General features: G+C 34.5%; 1 protein-coding gene across 3 annotated transcripts in view; it reads right to left on the bottom strand.

The window, feature by feature from the left end:
• LOC135833475 (uncharacterized) overlaps window positions 1-26207 on the bottom strand; it is a 147825-nt gene that overhangs the window by 56135 nt on the left and 65483 nt on the right. Inside the window, exon 1 of one of the 3 annotated variants that reach the window (XM_065347322.1) lies at window positions 9934-9980. The exons of the other annotated variants lie outside the window; for them this stretch is intronic. The gene's annotated coding sequence lies outside the window, so the exon portion shown is untranslated. Of the gene's footprint in view, window positions 1-9933; window positions 9981-26207 lie in introns of those variants that run through there. 3 annotated transcript variants of the gene reach the window in all.

Here is a 26207-nt window from a genome sequence, read left to right as displayed (position 1 = left end):
AGAAATTCAACTTGTTTGAAAATTTCAATATCCCAAAATTCATTAAAATAATGAGAGACTATCAGAAAAATTGGGATAATTCTTCAAAAACCAATTCTTCAGACAATAAGCATCAGAATAATAATGAACAGTTTTTGAATTTTTTTTCGAAATTTGATATAGCACAGCAAAAAATTAAAGCCAAATGACGTCAGAAAAATTTTAGATTTCTAGACTGATGCCTAACCCTCCTCCCCACTCGAAAATTTGATATTTTTTTGAATTCGTATACTCCGAAAAATTCATTTTAATTTTGTTTTTTGGTTCAGATGATGTTTTAATGTCATTGTGATGTACAAATGTTAAAGCAAATCAATTGTTCAATTCTGAATTACACTTTCAAAGAGATGAGATAATCAAAAAATTTCAAACTTTGAGCTCGCCGAAGAGGTTCAACATTCATCTACAAATTTTCAAATTTTTCTACGTCTTGTTGAGGGCATTTATGTAGCTATGATTTTTTGCTAGTTACCTCAAATTTTTAAAAAAATATTAAAAAACGACCCACCCTTATGAGCACTTTGCAGTAAGGTGGTGTAATTCTTGAGTTTTCAGAAGAAACTGGATGCATGTTCAGGAAAACAAAGTTGTTAATGATGAGTAAACAATGTGAGAAAACCTCTCCACCACTCACTTGAGACAGAGACGTAAAATGTCAAAATTTAAACAAGAAAACTATTCTGATAATTTATCAATAAAAAATGTTTTGGCAACGATATTCTTGTAGTTATGATTTTACACCTTTTTTTACAAGTTAATTCCTCGAAATTTTAGAATTGTAAATGATAATGTGTACTTATTTCTAACAAACGTCCCTTTCAATTTTCTCCAAAAACACGATATTCGTAAACAATTATTATTAACAAAGACTTCTAAATCTGAAAAAAAATTCAAAAATTGATGAATTAATCAACACGTATGTTTTCGTGTCTTCTCAAATAACTCAAATTCATCAAAAAAGTAGCATTTTTTCAATGAAAAACTGCCTCAATTTCTTGATATTAATTTTGGCATAATTCAAACACAAATTTTTGCTTACAAAATTCAAAAGACAATTATCACATTGAACTAGAAATGTCTACAAAAACAATTTCTTCAATTCAAAAAATGTCCCTACATTTTCCAAAGTTTTCAGAGTTTTTTTTTTGGCAATTTCATAAATTTCAAACATTCTTTGAATGTTGAAGGATTCCAGTCAGTAAATCCAAAATTTCTGTACACGCAGACTCCAGTAAAACATATGAAAATCCTTTTCAAAAATGGTAAATTACTGGTAATTAGGGATAAATGTGGTAATTTTTGATAAATGACTGGTTATAAAATTACTGGTAATTATGGGTATAATTCTGGTAATTTTGGGTAATTTACATGAAATTTTGGTAATCTCCCTCTCTTCTCTGATAATTTTTAGTAAATTACTAGCAATCTTGGTAAATTACCCACCGACAATATAAATATTTGGTAACTATAGTAATTAGATGATTTTTGGTATAGTACAGGTAATTTTATAATTGGTGTACCTAGTATGTACTAGTAATTTGGGATAAAAATACTGGTGATTTAATAATTTTTTATATACTACAGATACCTTTTGGTTCTTGACAATTGGTCAGAATCTTGTCGATTTCGAAAAAATTCTGTAGTGTTTTTATCAATAACAATTTTATTATAGAGTTGAATGAAAGCAAAAACCTTATCTATGATCAAAAAAATTTCTTGCAAAGCAGATTTTATACCTTCATTTTTTTTCACTTGTGCCATCAATTATTTTGTGATTCCTTCAATACGAATGAGAATTTTCTTAGAACCATGATTGTTAGCTCATCAAAGACACGTCTTCCACTGCGGAGATCGAGGCAAGCAACTGAATTCAGATTTTCTTCAGAATCAGAGCAATGCAGATATAAAACTACAAGACAAGATGATTGCCTAATTTGCGTAGAAAAACACACATTAAAAAACAGCCATCAATCCGCACTATTCGCGATTTTGCGTAAAGCTCTTTCTCTTCCTCCCACCTCGTGCTGACCTCCTGAATTCAAAATTCAACGCACGATGAAAAGCACATCAAAACATTTTTTCTTCCAATAAGAAAAAGTGAACTCAATTAAAACACACCCATTATCAATTCCATTAGGTTAAACACCAACAAACCACTGGATTAGGCACCATCTTTGATTTCAACCTACATTAAAAATTTTAATTTTGATTGGATTTTGTAAATCTGCTCTTCCCTCCTCTCCATCATGAAAAATTCCATAAAATTCGCGTCGCTTTCAGCTTCGGGAAGGAAAATCTCACTCCAACGTTCATTAAAACCGCGTGCCCGGATTTCCCTCGAGATATCGGGAAAATTTCCATCATTCCGGTCATCGAATGGTCGGAAATCGACCATCAAAAATTACCTATACAACACGTAACGCAAAAAACACAAGAGCCTGGTTCAGGTTCGGCAGGCAGCAAACAACAACATGGAAAAGCCAACGGAGACGACGATGGCGATTTTCTCACCCGCTGGCTGAAGCCGAATCGCCATCACGGCCGCGGCCGCGTACCGAGATCCAGCTAAAAATACGTATACGCTCCTATCGTTTAATTTGATAAAAAATTCACGCACCGTACACGGGTACCAGTACAGCCTACACGTAAAATATACACATATCGAAGGTAGGTAAGGTAGCTAGGTAGGTACCATACTATACGTGTATTAGGCAGGTAGATACAGAGTATATGGTATAATACATAGCTAGGTACACGCACACTCTGCACGTACCTACCTTTTATCATGGTGATGTGCTCGGAAACGAAACCCAAACGCCTCTGCTCTAGCTTCGGTATGTACCCTATGCTCATCGTACACAACAACGTGTATTTTAGGAAAAAGGGATGGAAATTTATCGATCTGGAATTGTTTGTCATGTACTTTTAATGAACACTACGCTGTGCCTGCAGAGCCGGCTCGCCTCTTTTACTGTGCGTGAAACTGTCTTTGCAATTATCAATTAATATAACAGAGAAAACAGCCAGATAAAGCGTGCGATTGACGAGCACGCGCCGAAGAAGCGGAGAGTAAGATGTCCTCGCTTTTGGATAAAACCATTGATGTGTAAATAATGAAGACAGCGATGAGACTGGGCGCGGCGGCCGCCGCCACCGCCGCCGCCGCTGCTGCCGCAAAACCCCTTCGTATACGTATATTCTCTAGGTCCGCCAGCAGGCGACACCAACCCCTTCTACTCTATATTATTGCGACTATATATACTTACACACCGCGTATACCTATACGTAGGCAGGTAGGTAGGTAGAAAGATAGGTAGGTACAGAAAAAGAGAAGATAGATTCCTGCGTACACTAACGCCTAGCAACAAAGACGCAAAATTCAATGTTTATCAACAGTTCCCAAAATTTAAACGACGACGACGCCTTTCCATCTAGATACACCGACGACGACGAGGACGACGATGACGACGCGCGTATAAAAACCTTAACCCTGCCATGCCACCCCCAGCTTTACAAAACCTTTACCTGGTGCTTGCGTTCGTATAGGTAAGCGAAGAGCTTTAGCCTGGATAATTATTTCTCTCTTACTCCTTTATCCCGCAACATACATTGTGCTCTTTCAAGCCTCGCCAAATTAGATTCGTTAAATCGACTTTGTCCTATATAGGTACAGTGTTTTACCTACTCATCGTTCGCAACGCACAAAATAAAGAAGCGACCGAAAAAAAATCAATCAGTCTTTCAAAGAGGCAGATTCACGATTCGCAGAATAATAATATATGTATAATAAGGAGAAACCTCAGCATGCTTTTTAACCCCCTTTTCAGCCCTTAACACCACGAAGAAACGATTTAATTATGCTCGAACCTCATTTTGTGCGTAGGTATACTATACATATATACAATCGTACGCCCATCTTCACTCAATCCACAATGATCTTCCTTTGTTCCCATAATATACTAACGAAATGGTAATTCAATCTCTCACTAAAAGGTCTGTTGTGTATTAAACTGTAATTATTAGAGTATTTTGCGACAATCTACCTACTTTACAAGTGTTATATACGAGCTGTTTTCACCTTCTTCGGCCACTTCTGGTCACCTGTTGCTCTTTACTCGTCTTACACGTCTTACAAGAGAAGTATCCGAACCAGCACACACATTTTTGAACCGGACAAAAGGGAATCGAAAGAAGATCCTAAAGTATACCAGAAGCCAAAATTTCTAAAGCTGAAATTAATTTTTCGAGTTTTGGTAAAAATTTTAAAAAATTCAAATTTGGGGAAACGTTGGAAAAAATTAAAATTTTATTAAATTGGCCTAGAACGCTGAAATTTGGTGTATACTCTGACGGTTTCGAACCGTTCTGGAGCCTCCAGTCGATTTTCGAGTTCTTCAGTTTTCGAAAAAAACGCTTTAAAAAGAGTGAAAATGAAATTCGGCACCCATAAACTCGTATATTCATCTTCATTGCGACCCTTTTGATCGATTTAGGCACATATTATCAACATTTTTTGTGCCGATTCAAATCCAAAATTTTCTCCAGTAATTAGAGATACCTACCACGCGAGACGAGACTTTCGTGCAAACCGTAACGAATGGGTGAATTTCTCTGGAAATTTGAGAGTTCAATTTTGATACTTTGAGCCTAATTTTGAATAAAATAATCACAGAAATGATACATTTGAGCTTATCATAAGTGATGAATTTCATTTTGATACTTTTATAACAAATTCCAAATCTTGAACAAAAATGTGCTGGCGGCTTTAAAAGGGCTTAAAACCATTGCTAAATCATCTGAAAGACCAAAAATGAGATGTAAACCGGATCAGCAAGTCGGTAACTGTAACCTGAAAATTAAAGCAGCAGCTGAAACAAGGTGACAATTTTTAAAATCTTTCTGTGCCGGTTCAAATCCAAAATTTTTTCCGATGATTATTTTTGAAAAAAGAAGAGATCATGCTCAGCAAACGAGTGAACGAGAAAAGCTGAAATTTTGTTTGCATCGTATTTTTGACCTCTCGAGTCAATTAGTGGTGGTTTTGAACCGTTCTGGAGCCTCCAGCGGATTTTGATAATAAATTCGAAAAATTAATAAAAAATTGAACTACTCGCAGGCTACGTACTTCATCAAATTTTCAAGAATTCAATTTCTCGAGTTTATTTCTTCAAAATTTTTCAATTTTATGGACCCTTTTCCTCCCCTCACTTCCCCCCACCTCAAAATGATGATTTTTTGATTTTTCTTCATTTTCCGTGCCAATTAGGATGTTCAATTTGTCAAAAATTTAAAAATTAATTTCAGCGCACCTGAAATTTTGGCTAGTCGACTAGGTACATATACATTCCCTTTTGTCCGTTTCTAAAAAAAAATTCTAAATAAATACTTAAAGAATTTCAAAATTCTAAGAAAATATAATTTTTTTCCGAAATGTTTCGCAAGCAGGGCGAGAGCAAAACGTTTGGCAGCAGCACATTTCCCAATTCCCAAATACCTACTCATTAATATTAAGTATTTTCAGTCCAAAATTAGGGGGAAGAGGAGGAAATAAGTCAACTTTTTTCAGATTTCTGCCCTTCAATTTTTTCTTACCTTACTCCAAAAAAACGCCAAAGAAAAAAATCTTCAAAATTTGGCAACGAAAATATTGAAGTATGAAAAATTTCAAACCTGTGATTCAAAAAATGGGAAAATTCATATATTTTTGACAAATTTGGTCAAAAATAGGACAGACGCAGGATAACAGTAGGACACACAAGCAAAAATAACGACAAAATCAGGAGAAAATCAGAATAAACCAGACTGTAGAAGATCTTGTTTTCGCTATAATTTTGGCATAAAAGTCGAGTAAAACCTACGTTTATCAAATAGGCACCCCTTCCAGTTCCATCCCATTCGCGCTTCATTCAAATCAAACAAACTGTACGAACAAAACTTCAAAATTCAATCCAAAAACTTAGATAACCACTCTGCGCATCGCATCGCATCGTATCGTATAAAATAACAAGAAAGACACCGAAGTAAACAATATTCCTCTCAATGTCGAACAATTCCGCATAATTTTTCAGCGGAAAAACAAACGAAAACATTTCATCTGCAGATATACCTCCCTCTAATCACAACAATTCGTCAAACTCCTTCGAGCGTCATCTCGAGCTCTTTCCTCGACGACCACTACACCCCACCCTGGTTGATAATCGTACCTTCTGTTGATAATTTGACTAAATGAAATTACATCCGTGTACGAATTCTTCCTCGTATACCACCCCCCTTTCTTAATCGCGTACTCGCAACAATGATAAATTTACATAAAATACGCACACGAAAGAGGCAGCTCGACTTGTGTTACCGAGCTGCGGCGAATGATCGCCTTATTAAAATCCGCGTGAAAGCTCCGGTACAGTTTCAAAGTTTTCAATTCCATTTGCTGCTTATCTATGTGTATAACGCATCCCTCCGTCTAAATTCCACCTATAACTACCTACTCGTACGATATATGTATTGGAGTTGGCGGGTAGCAAGTATATAATATCGTACGCGTCGTAAAACAAATACGTTGCCGAAATCGCGAGAATTAACTCCGTATAATAAAGTCTTACCATACACATAGCTATCTTTCGGGAGCAGGGGGCACCTCGCTCGTCTGACTGTTGAAAGAGTATTTCAGTAAGGGGGTGCTTATGTATCTTGATAGCATGTGTAATCTAACAAGCATAGCCGAGCAGCACAACTCACAATGCTTAAACATTTTTATAGACCTGCCCAATACCCACACTAAGGCTATCAGGAGATGAGGTATGAGACAGATCGAATCAATTTACGGTAGAAAAATGTCGCATTGCAAGTGACACGCACCATGCACTTCAGCTATAAGTGAAAAATCGCGATCTTTGAACTCGTACATTCGTTTCGCAAAAGCAGCCAGCACAAATATGTACATACTTTAATAACAATATCTACCGAGCAACCTCGCAACATGGGACATATTTTAAAGCCCAGCATATTACAGGTACGCGTACTTTACACCCCACTACATAATTTCTCTCACCACAACGTAGCTTTTTACAGATTCAGTCGACGGTACAGAAACCAATGCATACGACTTGCACGAAGAAAGCTCTAATTCACGGAAATAGAAATACGATGTTCTCGCAGCGATATACGTAGTACAGCAAAGAGCAGAAGCCAGAACAGAAAATAGATGCGAGGGTGCATTTTCATATATAACCAGAAACACATACATAAGCATACGAGTACGAGTATCATCTTAAATTACGCGCTAATTGATAATAACAACCTTGGTAATTTAGACCAACAGGTAATTAAAGTCGGCTAATTATTTCGAAACGACTTTGCTAACTTTGCCAACGCAACGTAACATATAACTTGGCCGAAAATGAAACACCTGTAAAAAGAATACGAGTCTACGATGACAACGCCCTCCCTATATACGAGTACGAATACACAGTTTCGACAGCGTTTTCGCCAATATTACTCTCGTATCGTAAAATTACGAATCACATTTAATTCCACGAAGACACGGAACCTAATCATCTCAAAATTAACGATGCTAATAATTTGCTTATTTTTTTATTTTTTTGGAAATCGTTTGCAAAGAATTCAAAATTAATTGATAGTTTTTCTGATCAGTAATTATCATTAATGGAAATAATATTTCCCCAAAAATTCGGCAAATATAAATTACTGGTGGACCCCTCCCCTTCAAAAAAGCAGAAGAGCAGAAGTGATGCCTGTGATACCTTATGCAAGTATACTCCGTCATTTTTCACCTCTTTTGAACTTCAGAGTGACATCCACCATGCAGGCCTGTCGGAATAATTTCGCCCCATTTCTAGGGACAAAACTGTATTAAGGTTTTTTGAAAAGTGGTGGTGAGGAGGGGGTTTGATTGAAAATTCGCCGACTGATATAGAGGGGAAATGACAATTTTGCTGATTGATACCCTTATTCACATAACTTATAAACGTTTCCATTTTCTGTTTTGGATTTTTGGGGATCCAAATGTGAATTTTTTCATTTTAAAATAAGAAATACATGATTGGCTCGAGCGAACAGAGCGAAAACGTTTGAAAATTTTTGGCTTTTAAAATTTTGGGATTTGAATGATTTTTTTTCATGGCTTTTAATTTTGGAATAGAAAAGAGAACAGGCCAAAGTGAGGGCGAAAGCTATTGCAAATTTGTACTTCAACAGGCATTAAAACAATACCGTATTTTTAATGCGATAATTTAATTTTTCATTATGTAACTTTAAAAGTAGAATGATATTTTTTTTTAGAAATTTCAGTGTTGAAAGAGAGAAGATAACAAGCCCCAGCAAAGCGAGGGCAAACGTTTTTGAAAATGTGGCTTTCGAGAAGTAAAAAAGCAGGGTTTTCTTTCATCACAGGTCGTTCTTTTGCCGGGTCTTCCAAAAGAAGTGGGCCTAAGGCAAACTGTCCTCTTTGCCCCCCCCCCTCCTACGACGGTTCTACTATCATGAAGAAAACCAGCTACTAAGGCTTTCAGAAAGAAATGGGAAACACAGGCAAGACGAATGAAGAAATTCTAAATTTTTACTGCTTCAGCTCAATCATTAGGTACCCTTTCAAATACACATGATGGCATAACAATGGTTTGAACAACAAAAGTGATTGGAGTTTAAACCCCCAAAAAAAATTAACAAAATGTTGAAAAACAAAGCAAAATCACAATGATTGTCATAATCATTTTGAGCGTTTTTTCAAGAAGTAGGTATCTACCCAGACTTCATTATAAAAATTGAAATTTTTGAGTCTTTCTCACTTTTTTTTTTTTCAAAGTAACTTCAGTAACTACATGGAAAATTTTGAAAAAACAACCGAAAAAGTTTGAAAACGCGATCAAAAAATTACAATAACAAGACGCAGAAAAAAATTACAAAAAAAAAACAGAACATTTCAATGAATTGAAAACTACCGAAAAAAAATCCATCAAAACCTAGAAAGTAATGAAACTTGATTAAGACTTGGGTAATATTAGCAAAAAGGCACCATTTTTGCTGAAAAATAGTGAGACTTTTAGATGGTGTTTAAAAAAAGAGAAACTTTTTTTGGAATTTCATGCAAAAAACAAGAATTTTTGATAATTTTGGGACACAAAGAGAATTTTTGGTAGTTTTTGGCAAAAAATGACTTTTTAGCAATTTTAATGAGTGGAAAGACTTTTTGAAATTCTTGACAGAAAGCGAAACTCTGACAACTTCAATAATAGGAAAAGCCTTATTTTTTAGCAACTTTTTGTACAGAAGCAAAACTTCTAATCAATTTTTTAAAAAGATGTGAGACTTTTTGCCAATTTTAGGTAAAAAATAGAAGCTTTCAGCAATTTTGGTTTTTGTCAATTTTTGACGAAATGCAAGACTATGACAATTTTATCAAAAAGTAGAACTTTTTTGCAATCATTGACAACAATGACACTTTTTTGCAATTTTTGTCGAATTTTTCGCAACTATTTGGTAAAAAAAACAATCTATTCTGAAAATTTTTGACAAAAGGTAAGATTTCTAAACAATTTTTGGTAACTGGTAAACAAGTGAGACTTTCTGGAAGGTTTTCAAAAAAACGACAATTTTCAACGATTTCTGACCAGAAACAATAATTTATGGCAATTTTGACAAGAAGGGAGACTTTTCGAATAGCGATTAACGAACAGTACAATTTTAATAATCAATACAATAGAGTCACTCAACGAATGAGCACCAAATATTATGTAGATTGTACTTATATGATTCGTTATTCAGGACGATAAGTAATTTGTAATTAGGTTTTTTGTACGAAAAGTCGAAGAGCGAACCATGCGTGGAGGTGGATGTATGAGTGCTTGACAAAATTAGCACTTGAACAATAAGTTTTACCTGATTAGCAAGACTCGAAATTATCTGTAAGTAATTTCACGAAGTTTTCTTACCTGAAACAGACAATAGACGAAATAAAAATTAATACATAATTGAATTATTTCACACGAATTAAAAAAAATTATAACAACAAAACGTGGCCATTTCATTGATTCAAATATTCTCCATGAACTATATTTGACCAATCTCTAATAATTACATTTCTAACACAGATCGGTTCAATGATGTCATTGAAAATAAATGCATATAATCTGCCAACATTCTAAGACACCAATCCCTCCAGCTTCTTATAATAAAACAGAAAAACACCCCTTCATCTAAAAAAGAACTTCAACTCCAAAATTTACAAAACCCCACAAGCAACTCGGCGCGAAAGCTTCAATACCTCGTGAAATACCTATTCGCAATAAATAAGTAAATAAATAACGCGCGATTAAATTTACGCGTTAAAATTACCTCTTATTTAGCTTTTGGACGAATGCCAAGCCAACACGCAACCATTTGAAATTTCGTCTATAGGGTGTACCGCACCTCTACGTACATACATTTGGGTGAACGAGTAATGTTGAGTACTAAATACCACAACCTAAAAAGATTCGACGGCGACAATATATTATATGCATTGGTGGAATATTTATGACAAGAAAATTTTTCGAATCGACGATTTAATAGGAAATGGGAATAGGTAGTTGAATATCCGGTCCAGTATGCTACCTATTTCACCACATATGGGTTCGACAATCGAATAATTTTAAAGGGAAAAATGCAGTTTCTCAAAGATAATAAACAATTTATTAAACTATAAAGATGTGACCTATGTACAATATTGGGTGGGGGGGGGGGGGGGTCGCTTTATAAAAATTGAAAAAAGAAAAAAGAAAACACCACCGCGATTCACTTAAATTTTTCATTTTTTTTTTGCATTATTTTTGGGCAAATGGGCACCAAATTTTCTTTCGATACCACCGCATTATACCTCAAAGTATCGATACAGTTTCGATACGATCAAATCATCGGCTTGCATTGCATACCTACCTAAAATTACCTACCTACTCTTGTTTCACAAAATAGAATTAGACCATTGCACCGTTATCCGCGATCATTTTTGTGCCGATGATGTTGTCGCTGATTCGTCGTGTACGTATATTTTTATGCATATCAAATTATACTATACACACACACGTATCTCTCTTAAACACACAGTCGATTTTCGGGTTAAATTTACAACATTTCCGTCCCAAATCAACTAATATGTATTGGTATAGTTAGGTACACGAACTACCTTTACCTACGTGTACGGTTTGGCCTGCGCCGGCTGCTGCATGGTGCCTGGTCGTGGTCGCCGATTAATGAAATGTCGTATTTGACAAAGATTTTTCATTCGGCTTTTTACGCTATATAAGCAATTAAATACGCGAGACAGGAACTGGTTTTTTACATTTTATGCAGCAGCGGTATTAGGTATAGAGAACTTATCGCGAGTGTAACGCCTACTGTGACAATTATATTCGAGAAAGTTTATAAGTATTCCTATATAAAGGTATTTTCTTCTTTGGTGAATACTCGTGTTTTTTTTTCTCCATTTGGCTTCTCTTCGTTAAATACACACATATACGATTCGATTGTCGCGGTATGTCGATTTAATTATTTAAAAGATACGTTTTTTTTTCTTCAAGAAACGTATTTAGATAAGGTTTAGGATAACGCGATTCGAATTCGAATGTGGGATGTATACGGTACGCCGCTGCACCGCACGGTGACCAGAATGACCAGAAATAAGAATCAAGAATGGCACAGACCAGGTGAGAAGAAAGAGGGAGTATTCGAGATGATTTTCTGCCAGGAAAAAAAAAACAGCTAATAACAAAGTAGCAAAGCGGTAAATAACGAGTTTCCTATAAATCTGTCGTCTAAATTGGCTATAAACCGATCGAATGAATCGAGTTTCCAGCAACAAATTGTTTGCGAAATAAGATGCAATTTTTTCAAGTACATAGGTATAGGAATGATCAAAATATAATAATCATTTGAACAAAATGAATCATACGCCACAGAGATTATTTGCGAATGATCGAATCACTTGAACAAAACCATCGATAGACTAATCGTTTGGAGAATTAAAATTACAGTCGTTGCAAGTCAATCACGAACGATTTGAATAAAATGAATGGCAAAAAGATTCAAGTCATTCGTTAAAATGAATCCTTTGCAAAGGACGGAATCATTTTCATATCGAAATATTCGTAAAATTAGTTTAGGGCCCCAAAAAACAAAAATTTTCGAAAAGTGCATTAAATGCCCTTGAAAATTTTCCTGAAAAGCCACATTTCTAAATTTTTGCACCAAAGGATCCTGAATGCTACAAAATTTTTTATTGGGAGAGTGATTTTTTTTAAAATTCGTATTAGGCTACACTTATGTAATCCGAAAAAGTTCACCTTGAAACAGCAAAATGCTCATCAAAGGGGAAGAATTAGTCGATTTCCGATTTCCGTTTCAAAATTTGAGGCAGCCTTTTACAAAATTGTTGGTAAAAAAAGACAAGATAGAAAAGCTGAGTTTTTCAAGTCCAATAAGTATACTCGTATGTCAATGTCATCCTTCTGACAAACAGCATCAAAGATTTCAAAATCAGATGTTTCCAAAATACATAGGTAGATACGCAGGCATCGTACCCAAATTTTTCTAAAAAAAAGTGACTTCAGTGACTTTCATCAGTGAAAAAAGTGACCAAAAAAGTGACCAATTTTTTTTTCAATTCCAGCGTTCAGGAGAGCAAAAAATCGAAAAACAAAAGAAAAAAAACGTTCAATATCTCACCTAAAAACTATTACTTTATTCTCCAGTCTGGCCCCACCGGAAAATCCGTTTTTTTTTTAAATGTGAGAACGAGTACTTAGCTCATTTTTTTATTTTTAAAATTTTAGAATTTGAATGATGTTTTTTTGAAGGAAGTTGATTTTGAAAATGAAAAAAGACAGGCCTAATCGAGGGCATTTGTATTTTGAGAGGCATAAAAACGATGTTTTTTTGTGAGAAATTTGTTTTTTGGCTTTAGTACTTGATTTTTAAAAAAATAAATTTTCATCTTTATTTTGAAAAAGAAAAGAAAAGAAGCCCGAGCGAAGCAAGGGCAAAAGCTTTCAAAAATTGATGTTTCGAAAAGTAAAAATTTGTGTTTTTAATATTCTGAAATTGTTTAATACAGAAAATTCGCATAAAACCCTTCGAAAATGAGTAAAAAAAAAAAGATAATTTGGATTAAAAACGTTTTTTTTGTTTAAAAAACGAAAAAAAATTCAAAAAAGTGACCAATAGTGACTTTTTGATGAAAAAAGTAACCAAAAGTGACTTTTCGTGAAAAAAGTGACTAAGTCACTATAAAAGTGACCCAGTAAGATGCCTGTAGATACGAGTAAATTTCAAAAAGAGAAGAGTTTTTGCCAAGAAGACCGAACATTGAACATGAAAAAATTTAGATTCCAATCGTTCCTTTTTGGAATCGTCGTCTTGTCCATCGTCATCTTATTCGCTCCTTTTAGTGAATTTCATGGTATTTTACAGGCTCTTGTAAGATGAATTGACCAGTGAAGCTTGTCCTTTCACCTTTCATTCTGCCATAGTAGGAGAATTTTTGGAAATACTCATACAAAAATTTGAAAAAATACTATAATTACAAATCAATTCAAACTGCGAAAAATTTTGAACACATTAAAATCTCTATTTCCAAAGTGAAAACTCTTTTTTCCAACTCAAATCGACAATGGATTTGAATTTTCAAATTTCAAACTGTCAATTTCGTTTACTATTCTTAAAAAAATCACCAAAAAAAAAATATCACAAACTGAAATGTTCTATTTTTTAATTTTAAAAAGTTGAACTATTTTGAAACTTTTTGATGGAAAATCGAAACTTTCTTGACAATTTTTGGCAAAAAAGTAATGTTATTTGCAGTACCTGGCAAAAAAAAAAAACAACAATTTTTCGTCAAATTAAACTGGACTGACAATTTGAACAGAAAGAATGGTTTTCTGGTAAGTTCTGAATAAAAAAAATTCAGGACAATTTTTAAAAAAAAAGTAGAACTTGAGAAATTTTTGCAAAAAAAGAACCCAGGTATTTTTTAAAGTGTTGGTTATAGTTTTGTTAAAAAGCGATTTTTTCAATTTTTTTGCAAAAAAGTAATACTTTTCGGCAATATTTTGCAAATACCTAATCAAGGATTTTAAATACATAATTTTGTTGAAAAAAAAAAAATAACAAAAATTAGAAATTTCTGGAAATTATTATTAGCAATTTTTGAAAATTATCGACAAACAAATTCCTTTTTTTCGCAATTTTTTTCGAAAGTAAATTTTGTTTTCTTTGTTAGTTTTGGCAAAAAGCAAGACATACAATTTTAACAAAAAACACAAATATTTTTTGGTCATCATTTCTGAAAGAGGGAGAAGGTGAGATTTTTGTTATTTTTGGCAGAAAGATAGACCTTGACTTTCAACAAAAAGCAGGGCTCTGTAACCAAAACGCTGAAAATGCACTGTTGCCAGTACGAAAAGAATGAAAAAGTGTATAGATATACTTTCGCAAATTATTTACTTCGGTAGGTATTGATATTGTGAGCATTTTTTTCTTCAATATATAAGGAAAAAATTAATCCATTAGTTTTTATTAAATCAGCTTTTAAATGAGAGGACATTTTGTGATTCCCCCCCCCCCCCCCCATCAGAGTTTCACGAGCAATAAATAAGTTTTTAAAGTCGAAAATTGTCTAAAAATTACTATTTCGAGATCATTTTGAAATATAAGTGGGTAGAAAATTTCTTAAAACGTGTTTACAACCAACCCAGTTAATTTTTGTAAACCAGGCTAATTGTAAACGATAATTTTTTAAGAAAATTAAGCGTTGTGAAAAAATTGTAAGTGAACGAAATTACAGAGCGTGAAATTTCTCAACTGCTCAGAGTGGATAATTTTTCTTCAGAAGATCACGATTGTTGAGGAAATATTCAATAAGAAAAACTGCTTACAAAAACACCAGTAAAACTGGAGGATGAATTTTGGAATTTCGAAATTTTCAAGGGTGTTTTCAGATTGATCAGACTGCCCTCATTACCTTAATTTCAATTGTATATACCGATTAATAAATTGAATCTGCTCATTTCACATTCACTATAAGCCAGTCTAATTGTATAAAGATGTAAACACTTCATTATTCAGAACTCGCTCATGTAAAATACATAATTTCTGAATACATGAAATTAAAATCTTTACTTTCAGATGATAGAAAAACACATTTGGTAAAAACCGGTTAGGTATACGGAGTTGAAAAAAATGCATAAAAGACACAAGACACAAAAAAACGAAATTTTAAAATCTGTTCACAATTACCCACATTGACGTTATTCAAAAAAAAAAAAAAACACTTGCTAAGCTCTATCAAACTTCAAAAACTTCGAAAATCAAACTCTTCTCAGCGTATTTTTAGAAGTAGAGGTCTTCAGACTCCAAAAACACCACTTTCAGTTCAGCTCACAGAGAAAATTTACCCACTATTCTCCAATGGTCTTCAATGATCACAGCATCATGCACTTTTCGTGAAAAATTTCCAATTAAATTTCGTCGGATAATTTCACTTTAGGACATTTGAACCATCTCCATCCTCAAACCTTCCCTTTCCTTCACTCAAACTTCAAAGTAAGTACTTCAAAACTGACCACATACACAATTCTACATACATTACAACAAATGAACGTCAATACGAAAAAGTCGAAGAAACACCGAGACACCTCCGAATTACAACGAACCGCCCAACTTGGCGTTTTTTCCTCCTTCACTCTCCATAAACGGCGGCCGAATTATACACTTTTTTTTCAATTCTCCCATAACCTGTAATTTTTCGCCATTTATCCGTCTGTGCTTGTGGTACATATCGACACGCAAACACGAAGAACTAATTACTCGGCAAATAAATCGTTCCCTTAAACGTTTTCGTGAACTGAGAAATACATACTCATACATTTATACAGCGCACATAAATACTCGCGGTATTACCATTATACGTACCCTCCTGCACCACCTTCTCAATCACAGCTCGTTTACTTGTGTGTACTGTGTACTTTGACTATTCGTATTATGTATTTTGTACACACCACCACGTATATCAATTGCGCTAACATTATTTTTCAATACTGCGGTTATTTTTTTACGCCACAACGTTTAATTATCTTCGTATAGGTACGTATACTATTACCAATATACATATACCGATACGTACGTACGAGTACGTACCTTCATCAGTATTACAGTACGTAGCGTGTGTATTAATTTTATATATCTATTTTTCCCCCTCAGCCTCCGCCGTCGTCGATTCTTCTTTTTCAAAGCAATCACGTAATCTCGTTTAAATATTTACCTTGAGAATATTTCGGATATAATATTTTTCTCGTTATTTTTTTCCCTCCGCTTTAACCACCGAAATTTCCCGATAAATAAATGTAGGTACTTGTTTTTTCTTCTTCTTCAAAATAACTAGTAAACGACGAGCAATAATACGAATCGTACGTACATAAAAAGTATATACGAGCTCTTAAAATCGACTAATTTTAGCCCGAGGTGTTACTTAACCCTTAAAGACCCAGGCTAATCCTGAGATGTTGTGTGAAAATGCTTTCAATTTCCTGAATTAGATCATCACAAGCATCACTTTAGCCCACAGTTTGCCCCCCAGCCCCTTAAAGCCGTCTCGTAAAAGCCGTACCGATTTATTTAATTTTCCTTGAAAACCGAGAAAGCAAAAACCCCAATGAGGTCAATCATGGAACTGAATGATATAGTATCATTAGGTGTACTGAATGAGTGAAAGCATATCCCCAAAGAACACCCCACCCCTTTTTGGGGGGCAAATTTTCAAAAAAGTTGGGATAAAAAAATTGGACCCATGCTCCATTTTTGGATAAACATATTGATGGTAGACCCTTCACAAAATGAAATCATGAAAGGTGTGAAAATGGTGGACCAGAGCGATTTTTTGAAAATTTGATTCGCCTGTCTCGATAAAAACCCGAAAAAACAGAGCATGAATACGCAAAGTACATAATATGGGAAATATTATCAAGTAGGCTTGAAATGACAGAAACAAGAATTGAAAGGAACACAGATGCTTTTAACAGCACATAAGTTCAGATAATCTACAATCCACCCATCAAATCTGTTTATCACTCCGTGGATATTCTTTCTCGATATTTGTCACCAAATAGTTACATCCTACAAAGGTTAGCAGTACGATTGTTTTTCTGCAGAAATATCGAAATAGGTTTACCAACCACTTTGAAAAGCTTTACACAGTCAAATTGCAGCACTCCCTGGCATTTCATAATGTTCAAGCATTCATGAAGAAGTCACTATCCCTCCCCGATCATTGATAGTGAAGTTCTACATCATGAAAATTGCACGAGCAGAAGTCGTCGTTTACAATCATGAGATTGTGTCTAGCTTATGACTACAGGATTCAGGGGATTTGAGATTCAGTAAAAAGCTTTCAACTGTTGTTCAACCACAACTCTGAACTTTTGAATGTTTTGAGAAATTCCTGCTGAAGTTGATATTCTCTCTCGATATTTGTCAACAAATAGTTACATCCCGCAAAAGGTTAGTGGTACGATTGTTTTTCTGCAGAAGTATCGAAATAGGCTTATCTACCACTTTGAAAATCTTTACACTGTCAAATTGCAGCTGTCTCTGGCATTTCATAATGTTGAAGCATTCATGAAGAAGTCACTATCCCTCCCCGATCATTGATAGTGAAGTTGTACATCTTGAAAATTGCTTGAGCAGAATTCGTTGTTTCCAATCATAATATTTCATGATGTTGAACTACACTATCAATGATCGAGGAGGGATAGTGACTTCTTCATGAATGCTTCAACATTATGAAATGCCAGAGACAGCTGCAATTTGACAGTGTAAAGATTTTCAAAGTGGTAGATAAGCCTATTTCGATACTTCTGCAGAAAAACAATCGTACCACTAACCTTTTGCGGGATGTAACTATTTGTTGACAAATATCGAGAGAGAATATCAACTTCAGCAGGAATTTCTCAAAACATTCAAAAGTTCAGAGTTGTGGTTGAACAACAGTTGAAAGCTTTTTACTGAATCTCAAATCCCCTGAATCCTGTAGTCATAAGCTAGACACAATCTATAGACACTGGACCTGCGTATAAGACAACCAACTGGCAGCCATCTTGGCAAAAAAACCTGAGTAACGCCAATTTATTCCGCTGGGTGATCTTGGCAGCGCTGTACTTCAATTTTGCAGGCAACAGGGAAGAGGGAGGGTTGTGTAGTCCGGAAGGAACTCCTGGCTGCGCGCGCAGTCAGGAGTACCTCGCGAACTACACAACCCTCCCTCTTCCCTGTTGCCTGCAAAATTGAAGTACAGCGCTGCCAAGATCACCCAGCGGGATAAATTGGCGTTACTCAAGATTTCCTTACCGTTTCCGTTCCCCTCGGCCTGCAGTTGGTTGTCTTATACGCAGGTCCAGTGTCTATAACACAATCTCATGATTGTAAACGACGACTTCTGCTCGTGCAATTTTCATGATGTAGAACTTCACTATCAATGATCGGGGAGGGATAGTGACTTCTTCATGAATGCTTGAACATTATGAAATGCCAGGGAGTGCTGCAATTTGACTGTGTAAAGCTTTTCAAAGTGGTTGATAAACCTATTTCGATATTTCTGCAGAAAAACAATCGTACTGCTAACCTTTGTAGGATGTAACTATTTGGTGACAAATATCGAGAAAGAATATCCACGGAGTGATAAACAGATTTGATGGGTGGATTGTAGATTATCTGAACTTATGTGCTGTTAAAAGCATCTGTGTTCCTTTCAATTCTTGTTTCTGTCATTTCAAGCCTACTTGATAATATTTCCCATATTATGTACTTTGCGTATTCATGCTCTGTTTTTTCGGGTTTTTATCGAGACAGGCGAATCAAATTTTCAAAAAATCGCTCTGGTCCACCATTTTCACACCTTTCATGATTTCATTTTGTGAAGGGTCTACCATCAATATGTTTATCCAAAAATGGAGCATGGGTCCAATTTTTTTATCCCAACTTTTTTGAAAATTTGCCCCCCAAAAAGGGGTGGGGTGTTCTTTGGGGATATGCTTTCACTCATTCAGTACACCTAATGATACTATATCATTCAGTTCCATGATTGACCTCATTGGGGTTTTTGCTTTCTCGGTTTTCAAGGAAAATTAAATAAATCGGTACGGCTTTTACGAGACGGCTTTAAGGGGCTGGGGGGCAAACTGTGGGCTAAAGTGATGCTTGTGATGATCTAATTCAGGAAATTGAAAGCATTTTCACACAACATCTCAGGATTAGCCTGGGTCTTTAAGGGTTAAATCGTTGTCGAAATAAGAGGGAAAAAATCGACCAATTTCATGCAAAACACACGACTGTAGGCCCGCGTACGTTTCTATTACCATAAATAATTAACGTTACGTATTAATTAAAGCTATAGGTAGTAGGTACAAGACGACGACTAATAAGGCGACAAACACTATAGATACCTACCTGCGAAAACACATACATACACCATAAGTAGTGATTTTTTTGTTTACTTATTTTTAAGAGATTTTTTTTTAATTTACAAATTATACAGATTATAGGGCCAAGGTTGGCGAAGTAATCGTGTCTGTGTCTTTGAAGCTTAATGGGTAATAAGAATGCGGAATAGGCGGGTACAGGTGAAGACGATTATTTTTTTCTACATGTAGGTACTATTCGGTAAATACTAAATAGTCCTATACGCGTTAAATCGAGTACCACTTATATTATTACCAATAACAAGTTGACAGCTAACTGAAAAGAAAATCTGCTCCTTATTAAATTGTAAATTTATCGCGATCGAATTTTTATACTTATACGAAAAAAAACGTTTAAATTACCGAATTTGAATACGTAATTAGACCCGCGTACCTATATATATCGTACCTTCGAAGAAATATACGTACATATGCGTAATTAGCATTTAGGAATGTCGTAAATGTAGAATAATTTTTCAACGAGAAAAAATTTTCAATGAAAGTATCAAGCTATGCTAATAATCTCCGTACAAAAAATTGTTCTCAAATTGAACGAATGTCAAATGATGAAACCTGCAATTGAGCTTGTCTGTCTAGCTCATTCAGTGTTTAAAATAGGTACACCTACATTGCGGATTAATCCAATTTATTGGTTTCCCCCGCAGCGAGAAAATTTAATGTAAAATTTATAGTAGACTTCGATGAAATATTTTTACCGCATTTAATACATTTTCGTAAGATGCGCCAAGATTTTTACAGGATTTCGTCTGCAATTACCGCATATTTAAGATACAATTTGGCACATTTCTCAATTTAAATCTACACTGTATTACATATTTTTACAATTACTTAACTCGAGTTGAAAAAAATTAAATTGCATGGCAATAATGCAATAGCCCCATACAGGATTCGAAATCCCACCATGCACATTTTGTACAGCTAACTACTTGATAATAAATTTTATGAAAACGATTACATTTAAGTAGAGGATACAAGCTGGAAAATTTGAAGTAATGAAAGATCAGAATAATTGATTATGTACATATTAGATTTGGGTTTTTAGCATACTTTGTATTCCAGGAAATGAAACTAATTTACTGTATATTTATCAAAAAAATGTTTTTATACACGATGGAAATGCTGAAGGTGACACGAGAAACTTGAAATAATTATAGAAAGGTTCCTCAGCACACAAAAAAAAATCAAGCAGATAATATCAAATCGTTGAAATTATTTCGAAAGCTCCAAATATATATTGGAAATATTATAAAGTACTCATCAAAGTATATATTATAATGTGAAAGTTACACTATAAATTGTAAAAGAAGAGAAATGAAAACAATTGCTTCAAAATATGAACGATCAATAATTACATCACTGTTGCACAGGACCCTTGGAGATTGTGGTGGGCGGAGGGGGAGAGTGGCTCACAGTTATCCCGGAGAAAAATTTCACCAGTAGGAAACCCCAGCCAGAGTTTGGCACACGAAAAGTTGGAACTTTGGTAACGATGGTTTCAAGGGCATTGATTTCATTAGACCGTAAAACCCAAAATGACCCTCAAAGGGCAGGCGCAAAATTGATGATTTTCAAAAGACCATCATTTTGACCTCAAACTAGGGGTCGTGGCTGTTGAAAAATCAAAAACTAACCAAATATAGTGAATTTCAACAATAACATTTTTTGATGAGAAAAGTTCATTTTTTTCAGCTCTGACTATTTTCCAATAGGAACAAAAATTTTTTCAGAAATTTAAATTCTGTAATAGAAAAGAAAAATTAAAAAAAAACTAATGCTATATTCAATCAAAAATCTGACGTCATATTCGTGTTCAGCGTCACCATAAGCATAGAATTCGATATATCACATGCCCCAGATTTTTTTGAAAATTTTGCCCAAATTTGAGGGAGGGGTGCTCCCTTCCATCAAAACATCTCATCTCGAAAATTGAATATTTCGAAAAAGCATCAAAAGGTACATCTATGGAAATTTTTTCGGAATTTTAAATGGTAGCTCCCACTCAAGTACAGCGTCATTTTGAAATTTGAACTTTCAAACCTTCGAAAATTTCAAAATAGGTACAAAATGCATTGCCAATGCCCTTTCGAACTGTGAAATCAGTTTTGATCAAAGTATCATAGCTTTGGAGGTATGCGCGCAGCTAAAGTTGAGACAATGTGAAAATAATTGAAACCCCTCCTCCCCCACCCGCCCTCTGAGGGGGCTGGGGCCAAATTGATTTTGGTGGGTAGACATTGTAAAAAAATAATTGAGCGAAATCGAAAAACATGATTTTCAAAATCCAGGGTGTCCACTCATTTCTGGAAATGATTTTCCCTGACTTTTCCAGGTTTTCCAGACCAATTTTTACATTTTTCCAGACCATTTGTTTTCCATTTTCTATGCTTACCCCACCCTTTAATTAAAAGAGGATTTTGAGAGGGGGTGTAATTTTATTTCATAAGCTTCTCTTCGAACTGGATACATCTTCGGATATAAAAAACAGCTCAACTTCGATAATTAAGTTTTTAAATTAAAAATAAATAAATAAATAAAACATGCATTAATTTTGGTCAATTGATACAATATTCAATTATTCATATTATGGCTTATGAACATTTTTCCTTTGTTTTTTTGATTTTTGGAAGCCTGAAAATGTGTAATTTGTTTATTTTAAAATGAGAAACAAATTGGCTCGAGCGAAGCGAGGGCTAAAACATTTGAAAATCTTCATTTCGAGAGCCTAAAAACGAGGTTTTTTCAACGCAGAGTTTATTTTTTGGTTTCTTAAATTTTAATATTGGAATGATGTTTTTTTGAAAAAAGTTACTTTTGAAAAAGAAAAGAGAGCAGGCTCGAGCGAGAACTTCTGAAAATTTGCATTTCAAGTGGCATGAAAACAAGGTTTTTTCATGTGAGGACAAGTAGTTTTTTTGGTTTTTAAAATTTTAGAATTTGAATGATGTTTTTTTTTCGAAGGAAGTTGATTTTGACCAAAAAAAACAGAACAGGCCCAAGCGAGGGCGAAAGCTCTTGGTAAATTTTCATTTCGAGATGATTAAAAACGATGTTTTTTTTATGAGTTCATTTTTTGGTTTTAAAACTTGATTTTTATTATCTAGAAATGGTCGTCTTGACCTGGAAAAAGAAACGAAAATTTGTCTTTCGAGCAGTAAAAAATAATGTTTTTCTTTCATCACAGGTCCTTATCCAAAATTTGCAATTGATCGTTTTTTCAAAATTCCAGGGATTTTGCGTGAAAATTACGAAATTTCCTGACTTTTCCAGACCGACCAAATTCCCTGACTTTCCCAGGTTTTCCAGGTTTTCCAGTCTTGTGGACACCCTGATTAATCGCACTTTTTTTTGGCCGAATTGACGTGGAATGACCCCACAAAAAGTAATGAAATTCCATAAAATTCAGCAAGTTATATTAATCGCCCTAAACACTTCCTCTGATCTCAATTATAAGGATTAAAAACACTGTAAATTGCCAAAAATGGTTGAAATTTCAGTAAAATTTGGTAAAAATTCTCAAAATGACCTTAACAAAAAAAAAAAAAAACAGAAAAACGAACTAAAAATTACTAACAAGTTTAAATTGTCAAAATCTATTAAGTTATCAAAAAACCAATACTCGCAAAATTTATAGAGTGATCAAAATCTCAACCAAAAAAAAAAACGAAAGGTGTACCTAGAAGTAATTTGAGGAGCTTGGAATCAAAACTCACTTTTGCCATCGGACAAAGTTTCGAGAAAATCGACAATAACTGATTTCGCCTAGTGCGTTGATGAAAAAAACGTCGCAAAGTGTGTCGAGCTCTTGAGTAAGACTACTAAATAGGATTCCATGAGAAAATTTTTTTTTTCAAGTTGCCATATCGTTGCAGTATGGCTTTCAAGTTTGGCAAAAGTGAGTTTTGATTCCAAGGTGGGGTAATTTTACTTTCTTTTGCAAATATATCGAAAAATAAGCCTCCTAGAAGAAAACTAACGACATTAAGTCGATTGGAAATTTAATTCTCTACAATTTTCCTCGACTTAATTTTTCTGTAGAATGCTTCGTTCCGTCTCCAGACAGCTTTAAAAGTTTTGAGCACTGAATTTTTCCAAAAATTATACTTTCTTTTGCAAATATATAGAAAACTAAGCACTCTAGAAAAAAACTAACGACATTATGTCGATTGGAAATTTAATTCTCTACAATTTTCCTCGACCTCATTTTTCTGTAGAGTATTTTGTTCCGCCTCCAGAGAGCTTTAAAAGTTTTGAGCGCTCAATACATCCAATTTTTTACCTCCTCAGTTACATAACTTCCAAATTCAAAATTACCATTTTCGCTATTTTCACTATCAGAAAATGCTTCCGAAGTTGCAATTGAATCATTTTGGCTTTGTAGACTGCCATGCGACCTTGAAAATACAGTTTTTTTTATAGCTTGGAGTCAAAACTCACTTTTGCCACTGGCAAAAGTGAGTTTTGACTCCAAGGGCACTTTTTAACACGAAATTGTGAAGAACTGGGACCGAATTCGGAAAAATGGATTCTGTAGGGTGATAGAGAAATTGAAGAAGTATCCGAATCCGCAAAAAAACGCATATCGATTTTTGGTGTCAAAAGTGAGTTTTGATTCCAAGCTCCTCAATTTTTTCAAGACCATTTTTTTCAAATGAACGCCATTTTTTATTGCCAATCTACGCAAAATACAACTACATAGTACATAATTAATCATTCACGTACCAAACACAAACAATGGTAAATTTTCAAATTAAAATACATATTATTATTATAGAGGCGAGGGAGAGGATCAAACTCAAATCTAAAATAGTATACGCAGGGTACCCAATACAATCTTCAAATCAAAATTCAAATTTTTTTCGGAATTTTTTAAAAAATTTTCTGTATAGAGTGATTGATAATTATACCTTTTTTGAAACTTTTTATTTCAGCACAAAAATCAAAGAGGGATGAATTTTGCACGAAATATGGAACTATCTCGCTCAATATAGAGCTTTTTCAGCTTCTTTCTTACTTTCAGTACCTCTCTTTCAAAAATACAAGCTTTTTTGCACCTCTTCATCACATGCATGGCCCTTCCAATAATTCCAGCAGTTCATTTCCCATACCCAGAAACTCCAAACGCCGTGATTCGACATTCATCGCCAGAATCTCTAAACACAAATCTCCTCTACCTACTCGTAAAAAAATTTGTTACGAGAGACTTTCTTCTACTCCCAAAAAAAAGGTGTTACAACAGCTATATTTTCAGCTCAACGCACTGCCGAATATCACATTCCAATAATTATGATCAACTATGTCTGCGTCACAACAAAGGTCTCACACGACGTTACAGCTTCCAGGGAAAGCACGAGTTCGAATCTGCATGACACCTGATTACCGACAACGTCTTCTTATATTAACCAATTAATAAATCGACTTTCTCTAAAAATTAATGAAAAAATTAACCCATCATTCATCAAAGAGGACACTTCGCTTTCATCCCATATGTACGTAACAATTCGACTGCAGTAATATCTAATATTACAATGAAAAACACCTCAAATTGTACCTCATCGTCATCATTTTCGCCACACCAACACCTCGTACAAGTAGGTACCTGAAACCCAAAAGAACCCTCCTCAGCTTGGACAAATTCCAAACTATTCGAGACACATCGGTATATACAGGAAATCATATCCGTAAAATAAATATACGGGTCGAGGAAAAAAAATACCTCCAAATGGACCATATACCTATCGGAATAATTAAAATTCATCCTAATCGTAAGTTTCCTCGCTTTTAATCATCCATTTTACGTTAGTATACAGCAAAATACCATCACATCAACATTACACACAGCAGCAGCCTAGTTTCCGATATTTGGATATGTTAACGAACCGAGAGAGTATTTCCTGAAATCAACGAAGGAATAAAAAAAGCGCAGCAAATTCCCTATTTTAATTCGGATCTGCTATTTAATACCGGGTCGAGTCAGGCCATCCGCCAGAGCAGGCGTACGGCGTACCTCCACCTATGTATACAATATACATACATTTTACAGGTATTATACCTTTACCTATAAGTGTATAATATGTTTAAAAAAACTTGCAAGTATACCTACGATCTACATAGTATGGGTAAAGGTATACGAAATATAGCACTAATTTATATACTATCGTAATTATTAGTCCGCGTATCTGGTATATCGAAGACACTATATCAACGTTGGTACAGCTTTGCCAGTTTTTTTTTTTCATTTTATTTTATGTAAATGCGAACGACAAGAAGTTTCCAGTTTTTTTTTTACGATTCTGAATCTTATAATATGTAGTGTGTAAAATGCTACTTGTATATACCTGAATGACATAGGTATAGTAGGTAGGTTTACCACTACTGTACTTTTAGCATACACTTTCGCAGGTGACAACGACCACGGTCATAATATATTTAAAAAATACGAGTATACCGTATCACGTTTAAATACGAGAAAATAAAAAGTGTATATAATGTACCAGTATGTCTAGGAATACCCTGCATGTATCCATGTTTTGCCTACCTACAACTTATTGCAGACTTTCTATATACCATCACCGAGACATCGTACACGTTCCATCTTTTCCTAATTTCAACGCAAAAAATTAAAAAATAAAACAACTGACAGCAAAAAAGTGC

This window comes from Planococcus citri, chromosome 1, assembly GCF_950023065.1.
Source record: "Planococcus citri chromosome 1, ihPlaCitr1.1, whole genome shotgun sequence".
Taxonomy (NCBI): Eukaryota; Metazoa; Arthropoda; class Insecta; order Hemiptera; family Pseudococcidae; genus Planococcus; species Planococcus citri.
This window is presented reverse-complemented; position numbering and strand designations above follow the sequence as displayed.